Here is a 7537-nt window from a genome sequence, read left to right as displayed (position 1 = left end):
CGGGCATTGCGTACGTAATGGGCGCGTGAGTGGTGATTGGCGTGTGTGGGCATGTTGGATCCCTGCTCGGGCAGCGACAACATCCCCCGCAAGCCGCTTCAGTCGTCGGCCCAAGCGCGCTCCTGCCTTGGCCGCGGTCGGTTTCCTGTGCTGCATACCTATCGCGAAGGCATTCCATTGTCCCGAACGTCCCGTTTTCGCCCTGCGCTGCACCCCTCGGGGCCGCGGCGCGGGGTGGACCTCAAGGCGCCCGCTGTGTCCCACGTCCCGCGCACGGCCGCACGTGCCCGGGTCGTTGGCCCATTGCGTCGTCGCCCGATCTCTCGGATGCGGAACACACGGTGGGTACGAGGGCCTCGGCCTCTGTTTGCCCCGAAAGCAAGCGTTCGGCGCTTCGTGCGAACGACGCCCGCCACCGTTTTGGGCTCGTCCCATGCGGGCGGCGGAGTCGGTGAGGAATGCTACCTGGTTGATCCTGCCAGTAGTCATATGCTTGTCTCAAAGATTAAGCCATGCATGTGTAAGTATGAACTAATTCAGACTGTGAAACTGCGAATGGCTCATTAAATCAGTTATAGTTTGTTTGATGGTACCTGCTACTCGGATAACCGTAGTAATTCTAGAGCTAATACGTGCAACAAACCCCGACTTCTGGAAGGGATGCATTTATTAGATAAAAGGTCGACACGGGCTCCGCCCGTTGCTGCGATGATTCATGATAACTCGACGGATCGCACGGCCCTCGTGCCGGCGACGCATCATTCAAATTTCTGCCCTATCAACTTTCGATGGTAGGATAGTGGCCTACTATGGTGGTGACGGGTGACGGAGAATTAGGGTTCGATTCCGGAGAGGGAGCCTGAGAAACGGCTACCACATCCAAGCAAGGCAGCAGGCGCGCAAATTACCCAATCCTGACACGGGGAGGTAGTGACAATAAATAACAATACCGGGCTCTACGAGTCTGGTAATTGGAATGAGTACAATCTAAATCCCTTAATGAGTACAATCTAAAAATGGCAAAAATCTCTCTATGTTTCACACACACACACACAGTGCATTAATTGCTGCCGCTGCAGCGCCGCCGCCGGCCGGCCGCCGGAATTTTTCTTCCGGCCGCCACCTTGCTCGCCGTCAGAAGACCGTCGTCACTGCACCGCGCGTGAGGCTGCCGGAGAATTGACGCGCCCTAGGTCTGTGAACGAAGTTGTTGCTGTTTTTTCGCACTGTTTTTTGCTGGGAGTTTCTCAAGTCGATTCCGCCTCCGTTTCGACGAATTTCTGGCTGCCGCTTATATCAATCGATCCCTCATCACATGGGGAACATTTCCCATCCTTCAATTTGAATTTTCATTGAGAATTGAGACTGGGCTTAAGAGGTAAGTATCGCGTGTTTTCTGCGATTTCTGCGCAGGCTGGGAAGAGTTATTTTTCTGAATTTCGTGAGGTATTTGCTGAGTTTGGTTTGGTAGCTTATTGTGGTTGGAGGAGTTTGGTTTGGGTTGGGCCATTCGTCGGATTCTATGCGAAATTAGTCGGAATTTCTGCGCTTTTTTGGTCGGATTTTTCACTACTTTCTTGCAGCGAATTGTTGCTGTTTTTTGCTGCTGGTGCTAGCTGCGTATTGTTGCTGTTGATCTTGGTTTTTGAGGCTGTTTGGAGTGTTTCGGATTTGCTGCAATTTATGTCAATTTTCTCACTGTTTCTGCGATTAGCGGGTTCTGCAAATTTCGCTGTTTCGTCGGATTTGCGGGATTTCAGCTTGGATCTTGCTGATTCTTGTTCTGGGTTGCTGGATTGTTGCTTTTCTGCGGATTTCGTTGATTTGTTGCTGGATTTGTAATTGATTTGCCGTTGGAGTTGCCGGAGTTTGGGATTGATCACTGCTGCTGCTGCATTTTCGCGGCTGCTGCTGCACGTTCACTGCTGTGAATTTTCTGCTGCGGTCTGGCGGAATTTTGCTGCTGTTTCTGCTGTTTGCTCGTCTGTTCACTGCGGTCGGACGTCTGCGTTTTCTCTGCTGCATTCTTGATAAATTTTGCAGCTGTTCGTTAGTCGGATTTCAGCGAATTTTCTGCTGCGTTTGCTGAATTTTGCTGCTGTTAGTTCGACGGATTTCTGCATATTTTCTGCTGCGTTCTTGCTGAATTTTGCTGCGGTTCGTTAGTCGGATTTCAGTGAATTTTCTGCTGCGTTGTTGCTGAATTTTCTGCCGCTTTCTTGTTGATTTTTTTACTGCGGTTCTTCTGCGTATATTCTACTGCATTCTTGCTGATTTTTGCTGCTGATTTGTTGCTGAAATTTGATGAATTTTGCTGCTGCGCTGTTCTTACACGGTTGTTGCTGCAATTTCGCTGTGAATTGGTGCCATTTTTCTGGATTTGCTCGTCTGAATTCCGTCGGATTCTGCGGATTTTCTGCTGCGCTGTTTGCTGTTTTTTACTGCTGTAATTCGTCGGATTTCTGCAATTTCTCTGCTGCTGTTTCTTGCTGCGCATTGTTTGCCGTATTTGCTGAATTTAGTCAGATTTTGTGCTGTTGGTCATCGGAGTTTTTGACGAGGTTTGGGCTGTTGACTGGCGGCTGACTGTGTATTGGTAATATGTCTGCTACGGCAGGGGGTTTGTCGCCCCCGGTGCGGTCTTATCGTGATGCGGTTGCTGGTGCAGCTGTGCGTCCTCCACCGCCACCGGTATCTTTTGAGACATCTTCATTCCGCCCGATGGGTGTTCTGTCTCGGGATCAGGGAATGAAGGTGCTGAGGTTTTCGTCCGATGAAATTTCTCGATTATCCCTACCATTTCGTTATGCCTTGGTAGGGAAATTCTCGCATGGATATCCATCCATGCAAAATCTTCGACGCTGGATGCTGGCCCAAGGATTTCGTGGGGATTTCTCTGTTGGGGCCATTAATGTCCGGCATGTCTTCATCAAATTTGCATTGGAGGAGGATTATACTAAACTCTGGATTAAATCTACTTGGTTTGTAGAAGGATTTCCTATGCGTGTCTTTAAATGGACACCCACATTTAATCCAAGGGAAGAGTCGCCTATTGTTCCAGTGTGGGTTCGCTTGCCAGAGTTGCCAATCCAGTTTTTTGATCGGGAGGCATTATTTAGCATTGCCCATCTGCTGGGGACACCTCTCAGGACGGATGTATCTACAGCGACTTTGGTACGACCTAGTGTGGCACGGGTTTGCGTTGAGATTAACTTACTTGAGCCACTACAGACGGAAATCGGGCTCGGGATTGGGACAGAAGTGATCATCCAGCCTGTAATTTACGAGCGACTGCCTAAGTATTGTGGGGTTTGCAAGCACTTAGGACATGATGAAGATGAGTGCTATGAGAAGCACAGATCAAAGGCCCCACCAGTTAGGCCTGCTAATAAAGATGATTCTTCGCCGCCTATCCCTGATCAGGAGGATCTTCGGGTGAAATTGGATGCATTGCGGGCTCAAAAGAATTTGAGAGATCGCCGTAAAGGTAAGCGTGTGGCTTTTGATGATGGTGCGGCCCAGTCTCGCCTTGGGGCTAGTACTAGTGGCTCTAAGGAGGCGGAGGGTGAATTGCAGGAAGCTGCACCTCAAAAAGACGAGTCCAAAACAGAGGTGGATGAAGTGGTGCACTTGCCGGAAGATGAGGATGATGGGATGGTGAAAGATAGTCATGTCACAAAAGTGGTTGACTCACATGCTACACTGACAGATGAGCGCCATTCTAGGAATGGGAAGGAGACGGCGGTTCCGGAGGTACTGCCAAAGGTTCCTGAGTTGGGAGAGTCTGGTCCATCTGACACGAGGCCAGACGATGAGCAGGTAGATACATGTGTTGTGCCAGCATCCCAGACAGCAAGTTTGCCTTGCGAGCTGCCAGGTTGTGTGGTAAATACATCAGATCACGAGTTGCCTAACTGTGCTGCAGTGACAGATGATGAGGCTTTAGGCCAGACGGGGGAGGGCGTTATTCAGATGGATGAGGAGGATGTCTCTAGGAGGTTGGCACGCCATCGGCGAGGTCGGTCCATGGGAGACGCACCTACAGATCATTCTGCTTCGCCAGATCGTGGGAAGGCAGTCTCCCCGCCCCGTAGGATCGTCACGAGGAGTACTATACGATCTACTCTCCTTTGATCGATGAAAGGATTATTTTGGAACGTTCGGGGAATTGGAAATGATCCTACACAGAGGGTCTTGAATCGGGTCAGAAAACAACATCACCTTGATTTCTTGGCGATCATGGAGCCTATGATCTCCCTTGAGGGAAGGTTTATGGCGAGGCGGCTGGGATTTAAGGAGGTGGTTTCGAATTGTGTGAATCAAATATGGTTTTTCTGGGGACCGGAGGTACAGTGTCGAGTTTTGATCGATCATGAGCAGTTTCTGCACCTCCGTTTGGAATCAAATAAGTGGCCGAAACCGTTTTTCGTTACAGCGGTATATGCTAAATGTGATATGGTGGAGCGGCGAGATCTTTGGGCTAGCCTTCGGTTGATTTCGGTTGGCTCTTCGCCTTGGATTGTGGGAGGGGATTTCAATACTGTCCTCTGCCCAGAGGAACGGTCGGGGGGCGCTGCCCCGAGTGGTATCGCAATGTCTGATTTCCATGACATGATTGCAGACTGTGCCCTTACAGATGCCGGTTATACTGGGAGCCCTTACACCTGGTATAGTCGTCGGTTGCGGCAACGTCTAGATCGGGTCCTGGTGACTGATAGTTGGATGGACGTATTTTCGAAAACACAAGTTACTCATCTTGAGCTCTCCAAATCGGATCATCGTGGATTATTGGTTGTTGCAGAGACTATTGTGACGCAAAAGGCATCATCTTTTCGGTTTCAACACATGTGGATCACGCATCCGGGATTTCTCGAGGTTGTTCGTCGGAATTGGCAATACCCAACGATCGGGAGTGGTATGGTTCGCCTTCAGCAGAAATTGACTCGCTTGAAGCACTGTCTGAAGGAATGGAACAGAACAGTCTTTGGGAATGTGTTTGATAGGGTTGCAGCGGCAGAGCGAGATCTCAAGGAGGCTGATGAGGCATATGATATTAATCCTTGTGATCGCACGCTTGTGGAGCGGAGTCGGTGCTCGGCAGTGTTGGTTCGGGTGTTGACCCAAGAGGAGGCATTTTGGAAACAAAAGGCCGGGATCAAATGGGCTAAAGATGGGGAGCGAAACACGAGATACTTCCACTCTTTAGTTCAGAAGAGGAGGTTTCGTGGCACGATCTTTGAGATACAGCATGAGGGGGAGGTTTTAACTGATCCGGTAGGAATTAAGAGATCGGCGGCTTCTTTCTTTGAGCAGCTCCTATCCGCAGAGCCAGCGTGTCCCGACGAGATGGATCGAGATTGCCTAGAGGATGGCCTGACAGATGAGGACAGGTGTTTCTTGTGTACCATGCCGACGATGGCAGAGGTTCGGGAGGCAGTTTTCTGCATTGAGCCGGAGAGTGTTGCAGGACCAGATGGATTTGGGGCGATTTTCTATCATACCTGCTGGGATCTCGTCTCAGAGGATGTTTTCTGTGCAGTATCTGAGTTTTTTCGTGGTATAGCTATGCCGAAGAGTTTCACAGCTACTACCATCTCTCTTATTCCAAAGACCGCCAGCCCAGTTTCTTGGAGTGAGTATCGGCCGATAAGTTTATGTAATGTTACGAATAAGATCTGCACGAAGTTGATGTCTATCAGACTTGGGCATGTCTTGCCGAAGGTGTTATCCCCATCCCAGAGTGGGTTTGTCCCGGGACGTTTGTTGAGTGATAATGTCCTTTTGGCGCAAGAATTAGTTCACTCATTGGAGTCGCGCCGGTCGGAGGCGAATGTTATTTTTAAGCTTGATATGGCCAAGGCTTATGATCGGGTTAACTGGGAGTTCCTCTTTCAAGTCTTGCGACTAAAGGGTTTCCCGCAGCATTGGATTAACTTGGTGGCTAATGCTGTATCAAACTGTTGGTTCTCAGTCCTAGTGAATGGAGAGCACGCTGGATTCTTTCATTCGACACGCGGCTTGCGGCAGGGGGATCCATTATCCCCGGCGTTATTTGTGCTTGCTGCAGATTACTTATCTCAGGGACTGAATAGGCTTTTTGTGGCGCACCCAACGATGTATTACCAATCACCGGGTCGGGTTCGGGTATCTCACCTAGCATATGCCGATGATATGATGATCTTTACTAACATCTGTAGGCAGCACATGGAATTGCTCCGTGATTTTCTCCACGCATATGAGCGGGTGTCCGGACAGCGGATAAATAGCGCAAAGAGTTCTTTTATTCTGAGCCGGCAGGTACCATTGTCACAATTGCAAGAGGTACAATACGTTATGGGTTACCAGCTAAAATATCTCCCAGTCACATATTTGGGTGTCCCTTTATACAAGGGTAATCGGAAGGCATGTTTGTTTGATTCGCTCATTTCCAGAATACGTGACATGCTACAGGGGTGGGCAATGACGAATCTATCCCATGGAGGGAGGCTAGCCTTGATTCGAAGTGTGTTGCAGGCTATGCCTTTACATCTGCTTCAAGTAATCCATCCACCTAAATCTGTCTTGATAACCATTGAGCGCATATTCAATGGTTTCTTTTGGGGCTCATATAATGGCCGCCGGCATATTCATTGGTGTTCATGGGATAAGATCTGTAGACCAGTAGCAGAAGGTGGTTTGGGTATTCGGAGTTTGGCGGAGTATGTTAGAGCTTTTTCGATGAAACTTTGGTGGCGATTTAGGCTTAAATCATCCTTGTGGTCGGAGTACTTGCATGATCGCTATTGTAGGGCTCTTCACCCTACTCATGTGCCGTATAATCGCAATCATTCCTCTGTTTGGCATCGCTTATGTCGGATCAGGGATGTGGCAGAACCTCTAATCTTCTGGACTTTGGGCCAAGGCGCAGTATCTTTCTGGCATGATAATTGGTTTGGTGAGAAGCCTCTAGCCCAGCTCGTTCGAGGGGCCCCTGACACTATGGAGCCGGTATGTTATTACTGGCATGAGGGAGAATGGAATGTTCCCAAAATTTTCAGGATAGTCCCGCCACAGATCGCGCATATTATCTGCCGAATTCCTATTGCAGCGGGACAGAGGGACAGAATTGTGTGGACCGCGACGAGTAATGGGACGTTTTCCACAGCATCGGCATGGGAGGCCATTCGAGTGGCGTCTCCTCGGCGGCAACTCTTTACAGATATATGGCACCGATCCTTGAGGCCAACGGTGTCGGTCTTTTTGTGGCGGCTTTTCCAGGATTGGATCCCAGTGGATGAACGCATGAAGCGAAAGGGCTTTAGTTTCGCATCAAAATGCCAATGTTGCGAGGCAGAGGAGAGCATCTCTCATCTCTTTGTAGAAGGGGAAGTTGTTCGGGAAGTGTGGCTGCACTTTGCTAATGTCTTTGGGCTTCAGCTGTGTGAAACCGGGGACCTGGTTAATCTGGTGCATTTTTGGCGATACTCTACCCCGTTTCACTCGGATTTGCATATTCGCACTTTGGTCCCATTTCTGATCCTATGGTCTACTTGGACGC

This window comes from Sesamum indicum, linkage group LG13 (genome assembly GCF_026168435.1).
Source record: "Sesamum indicum cultivar Baizhima isolate 11 linkage group LG13, ASM2616843v1, whole genome shotgun sequence".
NCBI lineage: Eukaryota > Viridiplantae > Streptophyta > Magnoliopsida > Lamiales > Pedaliaceae > Sesamum > Sesamum indicum.
The sequence above is the reverse complement of the archived record's forward strand: the minus strand, read 5'-3'. Positions refer to the sequence as shown.